Below are 22,922 nucleotides of genomic sequence, written 5' to 3'. Positions count from 1 at the left end.
TTTTTTTCTGTTTGTTTTTAATTTTTATTCCGAAATTTCACCTTTACCATCCATTTGTTACTATTTATGTCACTTCCGGCATGCTTGGGACATGTTCGAATTAGGTGAAAATAATCAATGTCCAATTTATTTATTTTTTGCTTCTCAAAATTTAACCCCTTTTCGCCTCAGAAATAATTTATGGTTACGTCACTGCATCATACAAGTAAAATAACGTAAAATAGAGTAAAATAATTTTGAATATTTTTTCTGTGATTCGATTATCCGGAAAACTTGATTATCCGAAATGATTTTTTTTTTTGATATTCCGGATAACCGAGTCCGGCCTGTATTTGAAATTGCCCTTTTATCGGTTTTCCGGATCTTTCAGAGAGTAGAGGTTTTTTTACTAAGTTTTTGTAACTAGCAGGTCAGAGCCAGCAATGCTGAGACTCCCTACTACATCGTATCAGGGTCGGTAAACGTTCTGGTGTGTTGGTCAATTAAACGCTCAAACTTCGTCTCAAACAACTCTTTTATTTAGCCTGTCTCCACTCCCTTCCTTCCTTAGCTCCATCTTCTACCTCGTCTTATCGCTTTCTTCACATTCGGGGCCCCTTCTTCGACGTCTGCAGTCTTCTTCCTTGGCCACTGCTCAGAGACCGTTGCCACTCTAATTCCCGGTGTCCAAGTTTGTCGTGATACTTCGAGGAGCTGGCTACTTTCAACAGTCGAGATAGTTCTCCAGGTTATTGGGCTGGGTTCTAACAGCTTTCATGCAGGAAAAAGAGGTCCTGAGGACATAATGAAGGAGTTGGATGATGTTTCTTTCTAAGCAGTTACGCCCCTGATTGACCAGTTTCATGATACCTTCACTTCACTTCCAAACTGCTCTTTTAGTATTTTTTCCCAGTTTTAAACTTTTTTAAAGATTTTACCAAACAATGGTCGCAATGTCGCTTTTACTTTAACTCATATTCGTTTTCCGTACAAACTTTCTTCTCGAGATTTTGTAGGTTAGTGAAATCCAAACGATGGTTGGCGGTTGATTTTTGGCGCTCTCCACTGGTACACCCATTAACTCCGCCCCCATTTCCAGAGGTTTTTTCACCTCCGCCTCCATGGTCGTTTTATTAAGTGTGTCTCCGGTGGCAACTAGTTGCATCTCGAAGACGTCTACTGCTCAGGGTACCGCTTTTAACTGGTTCAAGGTTTACTTGACCCTTTCTCTCATCATTTGAATAATTATTCGCGTAAATCGCGCTCTTTTTAACCTCTCCTGTTACATCTTTTACTCAATACATTACTAGACGTTTTGGGTTCTTAACCCGCGTTAATTCCAAAATCCACGTAAATATACACCATAATTCGAAAATCCACTTAAAAAAACTAGGAGAAATCCGCGAAAAAAACCTGACTGTTCTTCATTGCTCAGCAGCGAAAATTGAAGAGAAGTTTCAAGGTCGAAGCATGCCTTGAACAGACGCCTGCTGTGAAATCCTCTGTATCAGTATCAGAATTTTTTTCGGTAGAATCTCCCCGTTCCGACAGGTGAACTAATGTTTGCTATAAGCCTAGACTATTTTGATGTCTCGAAGGTAAAGCTTTTCTGAAAAGCTCGTAACAACTTCCTTTAACAGACGATAAAATGCCATCTGTGGAGAATATCGTTCAACCGGGACGAACACCAGGAACTAACAATGCAATGATTCATAAAGGAGAAAAATGCAAAATAGGTAACTCTAATAAATAGGAACCAGGAGCACTAAGAGCGGTGTGTGCTTTACCAAACCGAGCTGAAGACGAGCAGACGAGTGTTCAGTGCTGGTCTTTGGCTCAGCACGCAACGGATGAAGAACAGCACCACACCGTGAATATCTCTTTCAAGGTGTCTTTTCTACGGTTACATGGAGTGACTGAGTTATTGTCAGCTTTTTTTTTTATTTTTGCCTGTATTCTGATTTGCGTTTACACGTTGTAACTCCATGTTGAAAAGTGGGGTATTCATTTCGCAATTAGAGCGTTGATAACGTATGCCGGCAACTGTAAATTTTGTGTTGTTTCTGAAAATCCTGGAGCTCAATAAACAACCACAACAGGCACACTACCAAAAGTGTTAATTAAGTTATTTCGGGTGTTGTAGAATATATCATGAAGGAAGGATTCATGGGAAGCCTAAAAATAAGCTTGCGCAAGTCACTGGACAAATGGCCTGATTCCGTCAAGATTCGAACTTACCAATACCCGCTCGTCAAAGTCGACACTGTAACTTTATAACTGAAAAGCTCTTTAATTACTTTGTTTAGTACTACGTTACCATTTCATACAACTTCTAGGGCTGTATACCTTGTGACATTTTTAATTTTTTTCAAGTGTACATTTCATTTGTATGAACTAAATTAGTATCTACAACTTTGCCAAAGATACTACCTCAATTAAACAAACCTGTCTTTTGAAAGATTTCGATTAGGCACTCGGTTCAGAAAAATGGATTTATATATCAGCACGCAGTTCTTTGAGAAGTCTAACTTTGGGAATATTTCCTGAGCCGAGTGCCCATTAATAATTAAAATGTTTCCGGGTCAAAACTGTTTGTTTGATTGGCAAAGCTGTAGATGGTAATTTTATTCATTCAGCAAAAATATACACTGTAAAATAAAATTCTGAAAGAAAGAATGTTCATTTTTGAAAATTCTAACATTTTTTTTTTTTTATTTCTTCACGTTCAAACAACAATGTTGTTAGCCTACCTTGTGTAATTTTCGTAAAAAAGAACTAGATTTTTAAAGCGCGGGTTTATCAAAATATTCAATTTATAATATTTTTGTATTTTTTTCTTATTTCCTTTTTGTCCCACGATGTATTTTTTCTGGAAGAATCAAATTACTGTCTACTACTTTGCTGAAGACATCATACCAATCAAACAATCCGTTGCAGGCTTGATTTTGTTTTTTTTTTTGAAAATTTAAACCTTTTTCTTCATTTTTAAAGACAATTTGAACTAATATCGAACTATATAAAAAATTTCAAAGTGATCAAAATAATAAAATGTTATAATTGACAGCAAAACCTTTAAAACTAATAATCATATCATTATTCGCCAATATTGATTTTACCAGTATAAATACGAAAATAATCAATTGGATGCAGTACTGAAAAGCGTTGACGTTACATTCTATATTTACGCAAGCGCTTGATAATGTTTCCTGCCACTTAGTAGTGCCGTTGAGAATTACAAACCGCGAAGAGATCATCATAATATTCTCCAAGACATGCGAGATACATGTTTGAGGTTAATCGTATACAGAACATCGATTGATTACGTGCGGTTTGAGTCATTAGCAATCAAAATGATTCTAGAAAAATGCCGCAATGGGTGTCGCCTTTCACGTGTAATGTCAGTGTCAAGCATAGTGCCAGTGGTTGTACGTTGTACGAGTTATAACTTTTATAGAATCAGAGAAAATGAAATTTCCAACCTGTGAGTTGGAAATGCTCCGAATCAATCGTTACGAGAAAAGAGGCTCTGTCACTCCAACGAAGAAGTGTTATCCAATTATGCTTTGGGAACAATCAAACGTTTATTTTACAAAAAAGGATGAACTCCATAATTAAAAGAACAGATCTTCTTATTCTGAGCGGATATCGATTGACAATTTCTTTGATGGTGAAAAATGTTTTTACGCATGTAAAAAGTAATGTGCTCAGATGACTTTCTTGCAGTACATGTCAGATCAGAATTGTTCCGATCTTTACATACTAAACTTTAGTTTTTAGAGAGTTTGTATTGCGATGCGATGATATTGGTTCTAAACTGCGAAGATTGCACCTCACCCAGAAGAGTAAACTGACTCTCAGAAACAATTTAATAAAAAATGCACTTCTACAAATGGGGCATTGTCTGATCGGCAGCGCGGATTTTTCCACAATCAACGAGAAGCATTGTTGAATTACGTTGCAAATAGCCGACGAGCATATTTGCTTGCAAATAATAACGATATTATACAACAACTAGGTGTGCATGTAATCCCCGCTTGGCATGCAAATCGATCCCATTTGGGTTCACCCGCTAGCAGCGGCCATATTGAGTGCAGCAGCCTGCAAACTTTGGTCGCTCGTTTTGGTCGTTAAATTATATTACCACGTTTTTTCAGCCGGTCCGAAAACCGCACCACAATGATGATGGACAGATGAAGATGTTTCCAAAAATGAGGGGTATTTTTTTATTCGCCCACCACCAAGCAAAGCTTGCCAAAAACTACACTATTTGACTTGGCTGAAGATCGAGACAGGCGACTTGGCCCGGTGGAGGTATAAAATTTCGCCATAATTATGTCCGGCAGTACAGCGGGAAAAAGCCTTGCTCTGTTAAATTTGTTTCCCGGACGCAGATGGAGTGTTTGTAATGAGGATTTATTTTCGCGCTTTTGGTGTAACCGTAACTAATTAGCTCAAGTTGGTGTGGAAAATGTATGTTCGACAGCGGAGTAAAAATGAAATCTTTTGTCGTTTCAACTTTGGTGTTGTGTAATTGCTATTTACGCTTTTTACTGCTTCTCACGTCATTACACAGCGGGTTTTTGTTTACCGTATTGGTTCGGTAGGGACAATAATTCAATATTTTGATTTGGTTTTACGATTGGACTCTAGTCAACAGCAACATTTCTGCTCTCTCAACGGATCATAGTGACAACAGAAATATTTTGCTGCTAAACAAATAAACTTTAACCTATCACCCAAACTTAATTCCCGGGAAGAATTCATTATTAGTGTTTTCCTATTTAGGTATCTCTCTTATCAATCCGCGAAGGAATCCATTCTAGTTCACGGGCTATCATTCCAGAACATTCCGGCAGGAAGCTTGACCGATTTGGCATTAATTTTTCGCTCATCAATATGCATTCTGCGTACGACCCTGTGAAGAAGTTGTAACGCAGTGCCGCTAGTTGCCGCGTGAGTAACACAAACTCATCACGGGGTTGTTCAAAAACAACAAAAAAATGAAATGAAGTCATACACCATGCCAATCGCACTGAATGATGCACCGGATGGCTTGTCGGCTTGCCGGTGTTGTTATGTTTCTGGTGGCGATTATGACGTGCGGCGGCACCGATTGGTCAATCACTGATTCCGACTTAACGGCTTTATCAAGCCAGAAACCGGAGCCCATAATACTTTTTATGGCGTGCCACCCATAGTAGGCCCCGATTTTGGTCAAAAAGTGATTACTTCCAGCAGTGGTCGCGCGTCTCGAAATGCTATAACGACCACTGGAGCGGAGCTGCACCTAGCTGTGTTACGGAGCTTGGCTCTTTTTCAGGGTAAAGTTTTTGGGAACGTGTTTCGCATGACGAACGATCTTTTTTCTTGACCGGCATTTTGGGTACCCATGGAAATGAACAATCGCATTGGTTGACGTTCGTCAGCACGCTGACCGTGCATTTACTGCTTGAGATATCAAGTCAGGACAGTTTATCCATACATCCATCCTAAAAATTGATTCAATATTGAGTCAGTAGTTTCAGAATTTTAACTAACAAACCTAGCATCGCAACTCACTTTACTACAAGATTTAGCTAGCTAAATTCATATCGGAATTCCCTACGTCAAGAGCTTCGTTTAACAAAAAATACATTCTACTTCAAACTATTGTTCAATCAAAACGACGGATATCTGAAAAATTCTCACATCAAAGCCGACCTGTTAGTGCACTTTGAACTGTGAATAAATCCTAGTCCCAACCGTGTCATTGATGCTGCGCGACAGCCGACCCACCACCCCACCGTCACCGTACATCAATCAGCTAGCAGATACCTACCTTTGTGGCGAACGGCTTCTAACCGCCTCCTGTCCTGCCTCACCACCTCAGCGAATCAACTCGATCGGCTCGAGCTCCACTCACACACAGGATCGAAATTCCGGTTTCTTGGAAACTGCAACCTTGACTGCAGTAGTGAAACCCAAATTGAAAAGAACAACCACAAAAAAGAACTGCACACCGAAACGACACCACAATCTCCTACCACGATCACAACCAGCACCGATATCCGTCGTTCGTGCGGATTAGTTTCGAACGCACCGGCAAGTGTATCACACTAGGGACCGTCGGAGGCCTTTCCTTGACACTGACATTGTTGAACTCCTTTCATTTCTCACTATCACACGACGACACGGCCTTTCTTTTTTTTTTGCCTTTATCCCCGTGCGGCCCTCCTGAACATTAAACACTTCACCTTTTTCTTTTGGTTATTGAACCGGATGCTGCGCTTGTCATCGGATTTCTTTTGTAATATTTCGCGAAATTCACAACACAATAGCTGCGAAGCACGGCACACTGCGCGATTTTCCTCCGGATTTCTTCGTGGTTGGGTGGAACCGTTTGGTTGGGGACTTTGTGTGAGTGTGTATTTGTACCTGCGCTCGAAACTCACAGTCTTCTTCCTACTGTGGGGATTGCCATCCGTTTTCCAGTTGACCTTTTCCCGAACCTTTCAGGAGCGGACGACTCTATGCAATGATAGCGCGGCGTGTAGTCCGCGAAAGGACGGGGAAGGGCAGCTTGGGGACCCGGGATACCATGTCTGGCTGGTTGAACGTAAGCTGGGATTTAGATAGGTTTTTTTCCCCGCACGATTGCAGACTTTTCAGTTTTCAGTGTTCTCTTCCGAACATATAATAGCGCAAACCGACAGACATGCTTCCATACGACAGAACGAAAGTTGTTGTGAATAAATGTCAGGCTTCCTGAATGAAAGTTGCTGTTTAACAGCATAGCCACCCGGCAGGGAAATAACCTTGCGGTTTCTGATCCCGACAGTCGTTTTCCACGGTTGGTTATTGTATTTGTGTGTGTGTTAACAGCGGAGTAGTGGTGCCTCTGGACAAGTAAATTAAGGAAGCTCGGGCGAAATGGTATGTATGAAGTCATCTTCGGTGTGGCAATCGCACGTGACGTCGCGGGTACACGTGACTTGTGTTTCGATTCTTTTCTCACAGCACATGAGCTTATAATAGCGAAATAGTTTTGCAGTGCTGTTGCAAGTTGATGCACTCCGTTTACGATATTGGAATGCAACAAACGAATGCAGCTTCTTAGTTCGTTATTAATCACATTGCAAGAAAATCACGGCGTGCATCGTAGAACAACTTTATTTTAAAAAATGGGCATCGCCAAAATCTTCACCATTTGAAAATATAGCTTTTTACCTTTCATTTGGGACCCTCCGGAAAATCATTCATCGCGGGCTTTCGAACAACTTTTTTTTTCATTAAAAAGTATTCTGACAACAAAGCGTCTAACTATCGAGAGGATAGTACGGTGCTACAAATAAAAATAAAAATGCAAGAACTTTTGAAGTGACACAGTGAAGGTTGTAAGTTTAGTCGAGTGCAACTTTCGCTCATACTATAAATTTTCCAAACATCCCTAAAATTTGAAGTTATGGTCAAAATGCCGGTATTTTGAACTCAGCGCATGAAAGTTATTTTCAATTCATCTGTTTTTCAACCGATTTTGAATGTTTTGGCCGTTTTGGAAAGGGGAAAAATGGAGTTTTTGAAACATATACAGGTTTATACTAACTTCATTAAAATATGTTGAGTTATTCGAGCGTAAATCAAATTTTTTAAACTTCTCCACGTAAATTTTTAACTTCACTTGAAATTTATCAGTTATTTTTGTAAGAAAAGTACTGCAAGTACACTAGCAGTTTGAAACTATATTCAATCACGATATTAAATAGAAGCTTTCTTTGTAAATTGGCTGATAATTCGCAGAGTAACATGTTTTTAAGAAAATCAGAATCTTTGACTTTCATCGAACAATAATATTTGGGCTGTTTATTAAACAGTGCTACAAATGGAAGAAAATGCAACAACTTCTGATACCACCTAGTGTGGATTGTAACAAATTATAGAGCATTTAAAGTACATTTTTATAAAGATGTGTGGAAATTTGTTCTCAGATTCAAGAAAAAATATATTTTAATTTTTTTAAACGTACACGTACACGTACACCTGTTGTTGTTGTTGTTACACGTACACCTAAGTCATATCTATAGATTTATCTATACATTTCGACAGCCCTATTTTTCGCCTTTGAGAACATTCATAAATGACGTAGCATTCGAGGGGCGAGGGGGGTTTGCAGTTTTGTGACGAAAGTTGATGGGGGGAAGAGGGGGGGGGGGTCAAGCCAAACTACGTAGCAATTATGACACTAAGAAAACTGCTACGAAGGGGTGGTTTGAAAAAAAAGCTACGTTCCCTTTCCAAAACGATCTATACATAAAAAATTGATGGAAAAGGGGGTATTTGAAAAACTTCAAGTTCGTGCGTAAGTAACACACGACTAGAGCTACAACCTATACTTGGTCACATCAGAAGTACTTGCAGTTTTTTTCATTTATAGCACCGTAAAATAAACAGTGCAAAGATTATTTTTCGATGAGAGTGAAAAATTCTGATTCTCTTAAGAAACATATAACTCATTTGCGTGGAGAAGTTTAAAAAATGAGATTTACGCTCGAATAACTCACATGTTTTAATGAAGTTCGTACGCGCCTGTATTTATTTTGAAAACTGTTTTTTTCCCTTTTTCAAAACGGCTTAAACATTCAAAATCAGTTGGAAACCAGATGAGTTAAAAATAATTTTCATGCGCTGAGATGGGAAAAACGGCATTTTGACCATAATTTCAAATTTTAGGGGTGTTTGAAAAAGTTCTAGTATGAGCGAAAGTTGCACTCGACTAAACTTACAACTTTCACTGTGTCATTTCAAAAGTTCTAGCATTTTTATTTTTATTTGTAGCACCGTATTATCCTCTCGGTAGTTAGACGCTTTGTTGTCAGAATACTTTTTAATGAAAAAAAAAGTTGTTCGAAAGCCCGCGATGGATGATTTTCCGGAGAATCTAAAATGAAAGGTAAAAAGCTATATTTTCAAATGGTGAAGATTTTGGCGATGCCCATTTTTTAAAAATAAAGTTGTTCTTTTTACACGCCGTGAAATATGAATACATGATCTTGAGAGGAACTTCTTAAGCATATTTCGAAAACACACATATGTTAAATAATTTAAATTATTTCTTCTCTCAAAATAGTTCGAAAAAATTTACAACACGCAACCAATTTTTATCGGGTATTTTTCCTCGATAATCTGCTGGCAATTCGGTCAATTGGACTCAATTCACTTCGGTGACACAGCAACGAACAAAAAGTATTTTTATATCAAGTGCCTTCGAGCAACCAAAAAAAACACACCGACAGCATCCAACCCGACGGCTTAAGAGCAGGCGAATCAAAAATTTTATTGGAAATGCTTCTTGAATCGAACGCAAAATGACATTATTGGGACAATTATATTTTACATTATTATAATGAAGCGTAGCTGAACGTTATGAGGCCGGTCCGATAATTGCTTAACCTCACCGATCAAATGCGCCACTATCGCAAGAGAGATTCACTATCATGTATTACATTCTCTTTAGACGACTGCTGTCGATATTTCAGCCAAATCAGACTCGTAGTTTTGTTTTCATCGCACGTTGGAGCGAGCGCGTCCGCGGATTCAATGAAGATAGAGAAAAAACAATATCGGTAGATGATTCGATTCTTTTTTTGGAAGAAAAAACGCACAGTGAAATTTAACAAATTTCAACATGGTCGCACATCGGTTTTTGATGAGTTACACCCAGGTGCTCCAAAAACGGTTACCACGGAGAATAACGTGCCAAATATCCATGATCTCGTATTGAAAAAACCGGCGAGACAGTGGGTTATATCCTGCATAAAATTTTGGGCATGAGAACACTGTCGATGCGATATATGCCGCGTTTGCTCACTCCGGACTACAAGTACAACCTTTAGACCACCTCAGAACAGTGTTTGACGCTGTTTAAATGCAACTTGAAGGTATTTCTGCGACGTCTTGTCACCGCCGACGAAATACGAATCCACTGGTACACAGCAGAGACCATATCCGGCGAACTTACTCCGAAGGAAGCGAAGACTGTCCCACCGGTCGGAAAAATGATATCCAATGTTTTCTAGGATTCACACGGTGTGATCTACATCGACTACCTATACCTTGTAAGGGTAAAATAATTGCAGGACTCTGCTATGACGAAATTATTGGGCCGATTTAATACCGAATTACATTAAGAAAGACCCCATTTGGCGAAAAAAAAAGCTTTTCCACCATGACAAGGCACCAGCTCACAGCAAATTGGGGCACGAACCGATCCACCGTGTTCTCCAAATTTCGCTGCGTGCGATTCCGTTTTGTTTCCAAACTTGAAAAAGTCACTCGCCAAGCAGAAATTTGTTTCGAATGAAGAGGTTATTATCGTCACTGAGACCTACTCTGCAGACCTTCAGAAAACGCATTTTTAGTGGGTTGAAGAAGTTGGAATATTGCTGGATCGTATCGAGGTAAAGGAAGACTATGTAGAGAAATTAATATATTCATTGGCAAGCAAGTACTCATCGGACAGCCCTCATATCATTACAAGGTACGGCAACTGAACACTCATTGCATTGCACACAAAACTGCATTGGACGACCCTTCGTCGCTTCATTTACATTGTACCTTGTGATCCGGAAAAATGGATCTTGAACAGAAACATAGTGCCTTGTTAGGAATCATACTTAAATGACGTAGCGTTCATGGGGGATGTTTCGGTTTTTTTTTTTTTGGAAGACCTTTTTCTCAAAAATTAATGACAGTAAATTTTACTGAAGCACGCCTGATTTCTGTACTATCATAGCAGGCTATGCTATGCATATGGTAAAGCACATAAATTAGTTGTGTTTTAGTGAAATTTATTGTTTAAAAATAGTTTTTAAGCTCTACAACGGCACGTGTCGCTTGTCTTGGCCGTGCATTGACCGACTTTTCCATTGACGTTAGCGCGGTTACATCAGCCGCCTCGAAGCTCAGGTCCTTCAATTCCGCTGGATCGGACGGCATACCATCTGGTTTTCTTTCCCATCAATAATCTACGTTTCGTAATTTTTCTCGGACCCGAATGTCCCCGGTACCGCCGTTACACGCAAAAGTTCAAGCTTACATCATCCGATGTGTCCTCTCAAAACGCACATTAAATGCTCTGGCTTTTACACAACAAACGTGTCAAAAGGATAACGCAACAATTGCGTAATGAATACAGAGATTGAAATCAGAATATCTATAATATACACAAAATCGTAGTGCTACGGTACACTTCGTTTTTGGGCAAACGATCAGTTTTGGGGCGCTCAAAAAACCGCTGGTTACTTTCGTGAGTCGGTGCGTATCAAAAGCTCGTGCATCCCTGATCACCGTCAGCAACCGAAACAGCCAACAGCGAGCCTCGTTGCAACAGAATGCAAATGCATAATGCATATGAATAAAACCAGAATCGTCGTTAAATGCAAAATGTTTGGAACAAATCCAATGTCTTTTTAATTGTTATTGATTCGATGATGTTTTTGAATGACCGGATTCATGATAGTGAATCGATCAGTTCATATATGCGTTAACCTAGTCAAAACCAAAATCATCAGTATTGATTACTGCTTGCACTGCTTTAACAATAGCAGCATTCTGGAAAATATTACCAATACCAGTACGAATCAGCATGGCACCGGTTAATACTGCAAAAGTGTTTTGATTTTGAGCCGTCCAATACATTGAACATTCGCTAGAGCACCAAATGCGTTATGAACAACACACTTCCGTTGTACTGGTTCCGAAACAGTACAGAAATTGCTCTGGAAAGACGCAATATTGATGTGGTTACGCACAGTCCAACTTTTGCGTGTAGGTATTGCTTCAGGGAGAAGGGCGAGTGTGCTTTCACACTCCCTATTAATATATTGACATTGCTGCTTACTTGAAGGCTAGGTTAGCCTTCACCGGCATTTCGATGGTTGTCCCGTCGATTGATGCCATGCAGCGAAGGAACAATCTGGGAAGCAGCCGTGATGACTGCTCTCCAGGTACCCTCGTCTTCGCACATCCTTCCCACTAAGTTTTCCGGAGAAGTATCCGGCTCCCTTACTACCAACATTTCGCTCCTTACTTGTGCGAAACGTGGACAAACAAATAGTGGGCAAACGTGGCTCATTGCTGTCCAAACTTGTGCAGGTACTGCTCAAAGCAGCCATGGCCTAACAGTATTAGTGTCAGATGGAAGTTAACTTCCTCATGGCGCCTCTCGATCCATCCGGCTATCTCCGGGATGGACGTCGTGTCCTTCTACATTTGGTAGAATTGGACCATTCCCGCTGCCACCTGGCCATCGAAGTTGACCTTCTGGTGGTTCGTATACCTCTCGTGTCACGTTGGTCGAAGCACTTTACGTCCTCTTTGATTGCGATAGGCATCATACCAGCCAGGACGCATATTTCCTCGTAAGACTCGATGGTTCGATACGCGCATGAGACCCTCATGCACATGAGCCTGTAGTTGATTTCCAGTTTTCCGCGGTAACTGGAAGTACTCAAAGCTTTCGACCACACGGGTTCGCCATACCTGAGTATGGACGTTGCCACGCTAGTTAGCAGCTTTCGCCTACTGCTCAATACCGCCGAGTTATTCAACGTCATGCGTGATAATGCTGCTATAGTCGTGGAAGCTTTCTTGCAGGCGTAAACGATGTGGCTCAAAAACGTGAGCTTGTCGTCGACCATCATCCCCAAGAGCTTCAAAGAGCACTTTAAGCTATAGTGCATCCACCGGCACTGATCGCCGCCTTCTGTCCCGATTTGCGGTTGTTCACCACGATGACCTCTGTGTTATGATGCGCTAACTCCAGATTCCTGGAGTGTATCCAATCCTAAACTACGCGTATGGATAGCGCGGCTTTCAACTCGATCTCGCTGACCGACTCGCCGTAGACCTCTACAGTTATATCGTCTGCGAAGCCCACAATCACCGCTCCCGGTGGCCCATCAGTAGTCTGGTTGCTCCAATGAATAATCTTTTCACTACATCTCGATCTGAAAATAACTACCGAGGAATCTAAGCTCTTTGAACTCATCTTGTTTGAACCACTTTCTCGTTCTTCAAGCTGTACATCGCAGATGAACACGGTATCATGCCTAAGCGATCTACAGCCACGAATCTCCTGACGCTTACATTTTACGTGATGGACAGTTTTGACGACCAGTCTCAAACGGACCTCCAAGTCGCCACCGTGAAGCTTGAAAAGCTCGGCATCGGAGGCCCTCTATTGAGTTTGGTTTAAATCCTACTTGACTGATCGGCATTTAGCAGTGAACTTCGACGGAGTATCTTCAACTTTGTTTTCTGCTCACTCTGGCATCCCTCAAGGTAGCCATCTCAGGCCATTGATGTTTCTAATCTACCTGAACGTTTCAACTTTCGGCTCCGATGCTCTCGACTATCATTCGCTAACGATCTTAAGCTGACATCGGATGCCGCTGCGTCCAGGATCAGTTATCGATTTTCGCAAAATGGTGTGTGGACAACCGCATGCAATTGAACGTCGACAAATGCGAGATAATTACGTGTTCAAGGAAGTTTAGCCTAGTGACCTTCGATTACAACCTGTCAAATACAACTTTACGAGGCGCAAACTGTGTCAAGGACTTTGGAGTATTGCTTCACTCTGAACTAACACTTATTTTTATTGAGCGATGGGACGCATCATCAAAAGCACCCTCTATGTCAAGAAACAGCTACTAACGCAACCCGAAAAAAGATTTACGATGTATTTTGCGGTGAGAACAGTAAACGGACAATGTTTTTTATTGTAACCATAAAAAACACGGTATTTTTACTGTAAGCTTGCAAACAATTGTTGTCATTACCATGTTTTAACAACGTTTTTTGTTGTTAAATCTACCACCGACAATATTTTACCATGAAAAACATTGTCAGTGACTACTAAATGTATGGGAAAAATGCTTGAAAAATGCTGTTAAGATACATAACGTTCCCCCTTTTTCATGGTAAAAATGGCAAAAACGATGTTTTTTATTGTTCAGGACAATGATATTTAATGTAAAATTGATGTAATTACAATGAAAAACATAGTTAAATTATGGTCTAACTATGTACAATTACAGCAACTTTTAAGGTTTTTTAATGTTATTTTTTTTCGGAAATCCCTTTATGTCAAGTGTATTTTCTATTTTTGTAACAAGGCTGTGCAATGATGGGACTGTAGATTTTTGGATTGATTAGCAATTATTAGCAATTATTTATTATTTTTTCATTATCCAACGATACGTTCATTATTACATTCCACACAATTATACACACTTAAATTTAATTGCCGAGAACTAAACAGCCTATTAATTCAGGAAATATTTTAAAAGGGAAATTTGCCGAGAAAAATAAAGTGTGTATAAAGGCTGTTGACATTTAAAATCATCATCTCTCGACGTCACATTCGCACTTCATGCAAATGAGAGTAAGTTATAATTGTGTTATCAATTTCTGGGGGATCTTTAGTTTTCAGTGGGGTATAGGTCAAATCCTAGGTTCTTGCTACGAAGCATGCTATACAAAAGAACCCTAAAGTATCACACAGTGGAATTAGGGACCCAAAATGATGCATTACTATATGAGAGTCATTCAAAATATTTATTCTGTGTGATAAAAAAAATCAATTCAAATGATAACCTATCAATCGGTTTTTGAAGGCTTTCGTTTAAAAATTAATACATTTCTAATCATACAAAAACGTGGCGTTAATTTTATCATTATTTTGCTAATATCAACAACTAAACATTCCAAATGTCACGGCTGAAAGTCAAAACGACTGGACCACATGTTTCGCATGCGTCTTGATTAATGGCCACCTCGTAAAATACAAGCTGTTCACGACTTTAAAACTACGTGATTCATGTACTTGTTTAGGTCGACGTTTTGAACGGTGGAATCGCTATTATAATTCACAGTCTCGATAATCATAAATTATCTCGTGTCTAGTTTAAATATTTTCACATCTATTCGTATAAAAGTTTCGAATAGCATTTTAAAAAAAAAGATAAATTTACTCAAAGCTATAGTTTCTACCTTCGCTCAAATTTGGAGCAAAGAAGTTGCCTTTCAAAAGGTTATGTGAGTCATTCTAGGGTTAAAACGATTAATTTGTTCGTCAAAAACAATAAGATTTCAAAAGTCGATCGCTTGGCTAGACTTCAGGGGTTTCATAATTTTGTCAAACTAACGAAAAAATATTTTCTTTTTGATTCGGTTGCACTGATTAAAAAATTAATTTTGTATGAGCTTTAAATTTTTGAATATGCCTTAATTGGCAGATTCAGACCCAAACTCCGGCTTAGGTTTCAAAATAAACAAACAAAAGTAATCAACAACTCCAGCCGAATGTTGTAAAGCACGGCTCGTCATTTCTATCCATTAGACTTAACTTCTACAAAATTGTTGATATTTCTGTTTGTTTGCTTTTTCACCAAGTAAAGCACATTTGCTTTTGAAACAATAAACAGAGCTGTTTGTTAACATGAAAGGAGTGTACAGTATGGCCTTTCTACAGATTTTATCAAAGTCAAACGGGATCAATGCCTTAACCCGAAGCAACAAACCGAGAACCGAAAAGACAAACCTCAAGAAGCTGTCGGTCGGGTGCCGCACAGACAGTGGACAGTATGAGAAGCGCAGTAATATTTCTGAGAACCGTGCGGGTCCACAATACAATGCGCCACAGCCAGCAACCCGCAAAGGAAGGAGAAAAGATGGGCGTTTGCAGCAGGAGCGCACTTGGTGTGCGTGTTTATTATTGCTTGCTGGATAGCCAGCCAGTGCTACCACTACCAGCAAGGCGAAGCCTGGCCATCAAAATCCAGTCTGCCAGTCAGTAAAAAAGAAAAGAACTCCGCTCCCAACTTTTACACCATGATTTACGATAAGAAATCCAATTATCGTATCGGTTTTGATTGCTCCAACAGGATTCATCGTCGGGAAACAAAGAATCGAATCAGATTTTTTGTTCTAATTGTAAACATTTTACTCCTTCCTAATGGCTCTCTCAGCTTCATGCTTGCGGATTGTTTTCTTCTCTTCACGGATATTTTCCGACTGGATACGGAATGTATATGCGCAACGATAGACGGAAAAAGAACATGGAAGCCATTCAGAAGGTGATTGTTTGAAAATGTGATTCTTCGTTGAAACTTACTTGTATTAATCGGAAACAGGTTTAGCACTTTATCGTTTGTAAAAAAAAACCAATAGCAGGAAATCAATAGTACAGCTCACAATTCACAACTGCTTTAAACTAGACATCAATCCAAGCAATCCGTTCTACGAAATATCACCAAACAAAAAATGTTTTATTTCTTCCCGCCCGTCTACTGGGATTAATCCATCAACATCTAGTAGAGTTAACTTATCACAACATTTAACAGATTCCTTTCACTCGACTGAAGATTCACAGCACCCAGACTCACTACTCTAGCAGTGACTCGATTAGCCGCGAAGAAGATCCACGCACGCACTACACTGGGCACGAACTGTTCGCCATCCGAGCTCTCTCCGAAGACTGAATCCGCTACGTCCGATAGGGACTTTTAACTCAACCTGCAGAACTGTCAAACAGCCGCGACAGCATGGCCAGCAGCAGCCTGTGAGAGCACAGAATAACAAAAAAACACGTAAAATCTCTCATTTACGCTGCGTTCGCTCGAAAAACCACAGCCAGAGGATGATTTTTGTGAATGCGGATGTGTGAGTATTCAAAGTGGCTCGAATGAGAATGCGATGGACAGTCGCGTATGATCGATCGCATTGAGTAGCCCCTGGATAGTTTGTTTACAAGCTTATGGATTAAATGCCCATGCAGCAGCAACAGTGACAGCGATGTCACAGCTGTCATGTCGCAGTCTGCACAGTGGGATGGAACTTATACGTTCTATGGGCAAATCGTGTACTCTGAAGTGGTTGACAACGCGATCATTGTTATAAAAATAAAATAAAACGCTTTTGAGGCTGCCTGTATTCCTACTTCTGACTGCAGTGGCATTCGGACTTGACTTTTCAGTGTTCACCCAACCTAATAACAGTAGCTCAAGTAGAAAGAATATTGCACACTGATACTTTAGAATGATATATACATATTATATTTCACCTGTTTTTTAAATTTTGAATCAGATCTAAAGATTAATTTTTTTGAATCGATCCCATATCAGAAATAAACCTAGTAAGACTTCATTTTTCGGACGTTGCTCGGTTTACTCGGTTTAAGAACACTGCTTTTCAAATGCATAGTATGGTATGGTGTATTTTTGTAAATAGTGTAACGTGTTCTATAAGCTTAATATAAGAGATAATATCAGGTCAAATTTGTTAATTTGTTTGTTGGGCCTACCATTGCTTTAAGCAGCTACTATATAGCTGGCTCAAAATCTTTGTTCATGGATGGAAATCAACAATCCTTATAAGGAACCAAGAAATACAGTCTACACACTTAAAAATGATTCTCGACCTCGGTAATGCATATTACCGAGCCACCACGGTTCAACTTAATTTTACCGAGGATTCAGCAAAAAAATAATAAAAACCATGATTCAGCATCACTGTATACCGAAATTTCAGTGGTTTGCTTATTTTATCGAAATTTCAGCAAAAGAGTTTACCGAGTGCCAACGTAAAGAGATTTTTTGCGAGATCAGTTATGTAACATACCGAAATTTGGTTTTTCTGTTTGTTCTGTTCCGAGACCCGGTTTTGTAGCTGTCACCCGCCATTTTCATTGCTTTGAAAATATTGAACACGCCGCGAAGAATAGTGCAAAAAATACGTGTGGTGAAAAAAGAGTGCAATGCCGATAAATTTAGTATATATTTCTTCTTTTTTACAGCAGGGAATGGAACTACCACAGCCCGATTTTCTAATCATCGTTGTATTGGCAGCGTCATTTGACGTTGGTGATTGCAATATTGTGTGGAGAGACATCGTAGTACCTGTGGGGTCGGATCTTCTAAATGCTTTCGTTCTGTTGCTGCAAACATTTGTTGTATGCAACGTAAAATGTCGCCCATCTGATAAGCTTTTCTATTCGTTCTTCTACGCATACTGCTTCAAAATCGGTTCTCTGAGTACAACTGGCAATAAGTTTCTCAGTCAATTAAATTGATAATCGTTTTAACATTAAATTTTCCTTGTTTTGTTTTCGATTAAATTTCATTGTTATTAGTATAAGGATTAATCTTAATTAGTTCAATAAGTGCTCATATAAATAGTCTAAGTTTTGTTATTTTTTTTTTTTCAACTTTGTTGAAGTAACATTGGAATAAACAGCCCGCATAATCAATAACCATAAACGGATGATAATCCATATGGTTTAACGATACCCCATACAGTTGGGACTATAACCCGAACTAGTTGTTAGGCACGTTTTATGGTTATTGATTATGCGGGAATGCGTAAAATTTCGGTTAGATCTCATCTGAATGTTTACATTAAATACCGAGATTTCGGATATTTCATGCCGAAACTTCAGTTAGGTAAAACCGAGATTTACGAAAAAATGCAACAGCTGTCATTTTCGTTTCAAACCGAGTGTCTCGGTAATTATTCTTCTACCAAGATCATTACTGAGCACTCAGTGGTGCCGTTCTCGGCAAAAAATTACCGAGATTCGGCTAAAATTTTTAAGTGTGTAGAGTCATATCACATACATAAGACATACGTAACACTCAGGAAGAAATCTTCCAAAAAAGTTGGTACAAAATGAACTACTCGAATGGTACCACGCTCCGAATAAAATCACTGTTTAAGTTGTTTTTTAAGGCAGTGTACCTGCGCGGCCCTACATTTTTCTCGTTCCTACTCGAAAAATGCTGCATTGATTTTGTAATTAACTATTTGACAGTTCCTTATGAGATTTTCTTTGGGGCTTGATAAAGCCGAGAGAAAGAAAATTCATTTTGTTCATTATTTGTCGAGCAGTTGGACAGGGCGAGGTACGGAGTACTATGGGGCAACGTGTACCAGAAAAAACGTCAGTGTCACGTATGTCTTATGTATGTGGTCATATATTACTGGTCTGGCGAAGTGGATTCGGGAACCAATTTAAACTGTCAAAACGGGGAGCAATCGTATAAACAGTTTAAATTGGCTCCTGAATCTACTCCGCCAGACTAACTAAAACATACAGTGACTATAATACAGTCCACTCGTTCTACGCTGGCATCATCCATAATTACATTGGTCAACACAGGTGCACTCCAAAAGCTCAAACCGGAGAAAAATGAAAGATTAAAGCTATTCAGCCATTCCTGTGAATTTGTATGTCCCTTACCATTACCGTTTTTTTTGTCAGAGACATAAATGAGTTTCCTCGTAAATATAACGTTGAAGCGACGAACCCGGCAAGCATTTTCTATACGACACTCTAACGTAAGTTGACGCGTTTTGGTAATGGCTAGGGACACCAAAATTCATAGGAATGGTTGAATAGCTATAATCTTTCACTTTTTTCCGGTTTGAGCTTTTGGAATGCACTTTATTTTTAATTTTGTCGACCAGCGCTATACAGGCATAGCTTTTGGAAAATATTTCATCGGACTATTTTCGAGCTCTCGTTTCAACCGTAGACCTACGGTAGGGTCGTGTTCGACTCAATCTCTTTCTTAAAAATCGATATTTTTAGAACCGATTATAATATTTGGCTAAAATTTTTTCACATTGTTGCTTGAACATTAAGGGATCGAAAAAACCCTCCTCAGATTTCGATCCGCCAAATTGTAGAGTGATTTTCATGTATATGACATTTCATCGTTCATTTTGATTTTATTGATTACACTCGTAGAATTATAATTAACACTATTTCAAACAAAGAAAAAAAAATGTTGGGTTAAGGTTAAGGTCGAGTGGTTAACCCTCTAGTTTCCAAGTTATTTTTCAGACGGATTCGGTAAAATCACTGTGAAACTTTATTAACATTTTTAAGTAGCTTTAGGAAGCTTTTTAGAGATTTTTTTTAGAGGGCGCGTGTCTGAAGGCGGCACTGGAACTAGAGGGTTAAGGTCGGGTTTGTGTTTGAAAACATGAAAACCGACAATATTAAATGAGCATAATTGTTAGATATTGATGCCTGACATCATGCAACTGTAAAAATCACTAACACTTTAATCACATACATAAGACATACGTAACACTCAGGAAGAAATCTTCCAAAAAAGTTGGTACAAAATGAACTACTCGAATGGTACCACACTCTGAATAAAATCACTGTTTGAGTTGTTTTTGAAGGCAGTGTACCTGCTCAGCCCTGCATTTGTCTCGTTCCTACTCGAAAAATGCTGCATTGATTTTGTAAATAACTTTTTGACAGTTCCATATGGGATTTTCTTTGGGGCTCGATAAAGCCGAGAAAAAGAAAATTCATTTCGTTCATTATTTATCGAGCAGTTTAACAGGACGAGGTACGGAGTACTATGGGGCAACGTGTACCAGAAAAAAAACGCCAGTGTTACGTATGTCTTATGTATGTGCTTTAATACTGTTCGAGGTTCAAAGCTTAAGGGCGGGCTCAAAAAGCTTTGGGGCGGGTTCTTAAAACCCCAAGTTTCTATGAAAATGTCATTAATTAACACGCACGACTTTTGATACAGATTTAGGCCCATCTTTTCACCTTTGTGGTTAAATGTTTATTTAACATACGAATGCAATACGAATCGCTTTAATGCTAAGTGACAGTGATAATGACCCTCAGTGAAAGTTCACCACTTGTGCACTATATTTATGTGGCGTCCTGATGAAATTCCTCACATTTCAAAAACAAACGATGAAAAATCAAAATACTTGAACGAAAATAGCCATAACTGTTAGATTATTATGTTTAAGAATAGTTTGCAGGTTCAAGGGAAGTGAAAATTAAGGCAAAAAATAGGTGTCGGAAAAAATCACTCGAAAAGAATGGAGTCAAAGCGATACTTATATTTAGATAGAGATAGAAACACATACATAAGACATACGTAACACTGGCGTTTTTCTCTGGTACACGTTGCCCCATAGTACTCCGTACCTCGTCCTGTTAAATTGCTCGATAAATAATGAACAAATGAATTTTCTTTTTCTCGGCTTTATCGAGCCCCAAAGAAAATCCCATAAAGAACTGTCAAAAAGTTATTTACAAAATCAATGCAGCATTTTTCGAGTAGGAACGAGACAAATGCAGGGCTGCGCAGATACACTGCCTTCAAAAACAACTCAAACAGTGCTTTTATTCAGAGCTTGGTACTATTCGAGTAGTTCATTTTGTACCAACTTATTTGGAAGATTTCTTCCTAAGTGCTACGCATGTCTTATGTATGTGGATAGAAATTTATTAAAGTCTGTTTACATTTAATTTTACTCTAAAGCTTCAGCGTCCTTATAACCAGCTTCAAACGAAGTGAACAATTGAGTAAGCGATAAATCATAAAATTTTAGTTAACAAATCCGGTCGTGAAACTCCGGCTGTGGAACACAAGATGCAGTTTGCCGTTCATTTAGAATGAAATCTGCGAGTTTCCATTTCGAGAGAAGTGGAAGTTGACAACTGTCAATGTATACAGGGTTGCACCATAGAAGTGATAGTGACGTATTCGAGTGCCTCTCGTTGTTTTTTCTGTCATAGCATGACAAACATCTGAGCATGTTTTGAAAGAGTGACGTGTTTACTGTTTTTTTTCGGAATGAATACAGTCAATTTTCAGTTCCGCTCTTAAGAAAATTGCAATGGATTCAAATAAGGAACAAATAAGGCACCTGCAAGGATTGACTAGCATCGAGATCAGGAGGAAGCTACACATCTGTGTTTAAACAGATTATTCGTTTACAGGGCTAGGAAACGTTTCAAGGATACAGGCACGGTTATTCTTAAGAAGAAACCTGGTGAAAAACGGAGTGTTTGGACTCGAGCGGTAATTAAAGCAGTGAAGGAACGTTTCCGGCAAAATCCAGCCCGTTCGGCAAGAAAAATGGCGTGTGTAATGAACATGAGCAAACAAAATGACCGTGTTTCTGGAAATGCCAAACGACGTCGTGCGTGCGGCTTGCAATGACTTCAAACGCGCACAAAGATGAAAGATTTGAACTCAACTAAATACATTGTAACCTTACTACTTATAGATGTTATTGAAATCGATTCCGAAGAGAAATAGAAAACTAGTTTTAGTTCTATGACATAACTAAAGTGAATCACTTTCACGTTGCCACCCTGTAAACACTTGGAGAAGTTATGCGTGAAAGAAGTAAACCTAAATTAAGTGATTCACAACTTTTAAATTCTCTTAACCGAATTGGGTACTGTTTCAAGCGCAATGAAATTATACTGGCTTCCACCGGATGACTCATGTTTGCTGATCACTACGAAGCTGTCGCCCCGTTTCGCAGTTTTACCACTGTAGTATATGTGGATCTTGAAAGAAGTGTACACAATAGGGTCTACAGCACGGGATTCGCTTTCTCCGGAATTTGGCCACCTCCTTAATCGCTGCGATTTCTTTTATCTATGCCGAAATTCCAGTTAGGTTGAACCGAGATTTACGAAAAAATGTGACAGCTGTCATTATTTTTAACCGAGAACTCAGTAGATGCCGTTCTCGGCAAAAATTACCAAGACCTGTCAATAAATTTTAAGTGTGTAGGGAATTTTATTTTCTAAGATTGTTGTGGCCTTTTCAGTAGTTGACATCGACTTACAATCAAAATATTATATGAGATTTCAGAAATAACGTTCACAATATTAATTTTTCTGCAATGTGTCTTCTGATATGTAATTCTCAATCATCAGAATAATCCAATATATTTCATGATAATTTTACAAAGCTGTGATAGGTGTATATCGTCCTAGAAAAGTAAATCAAGAGATCAACATGTTCTCCCGCTCTGTGTACTTTTCCCAGCTCTCAAGCACAGGCAAACAACTTTAACGCTCGTTGTTTTCCTCTCTCTCAAGCTTTACCTAGCTGATAACCTGA

The 22,922-nt window shown here is 39.1% G+C and overlaps 1 protein-coding gene across 4 annotated transcripts in view; it reads right to left on the bottom strand.

Annotated features, from left to right (window-relative positions):
• Window positions 1-16,513, bottom strand: part of LOC129718614 (Ca(2+)/calmodulin-responsive adenylate cyclase) — a 122,044-nt gene extending 105,531 nt beyond the window's left edge. The window contains exons 1-2 of one of the 4 annotated variants that reach the window (XM_055669547.1): window positions 16,133-16,513; window positions 5,798-6,423 (exon numbers count right to left, since the gene is read on the bottom strand). The gene's annotated coding sequence lies outside the window, so the exon portion shown is untranslated. Of the gene's footprint in view, window positions 1-5,797; window positions 6,565-16,132 lie in introns of those variants that run through there. The other 3 variants (XM_055669550.1, XM_055669551.1, XM_055669549.1) reach the window with 3 other exon arrangements.
• Between the last annotated feature and the right edge of the window lie 6,409 nt (window positions 16,514-22,922).

Source organism: Wyeomyia smithii, chromosome 1 (assembly GCF_029784165.1).
Source record: "Wyeomyia smithii strain HCP4-BCI-WySm-NY-G18 chromosome 1, ASM2978416v1, whole genome shotgun sequence".
Taxonomy (NCBI): Eukaryota; Metazoa; Arthropoda; class Insecta; order Diptera; family Culicidae; genus Wyeomyia; species Wyeomyia smithii.
Note: the sequence above shows the minus strand (reverse complement) of the source record. Positions and strands in the feature narration are given on the sequence as shown.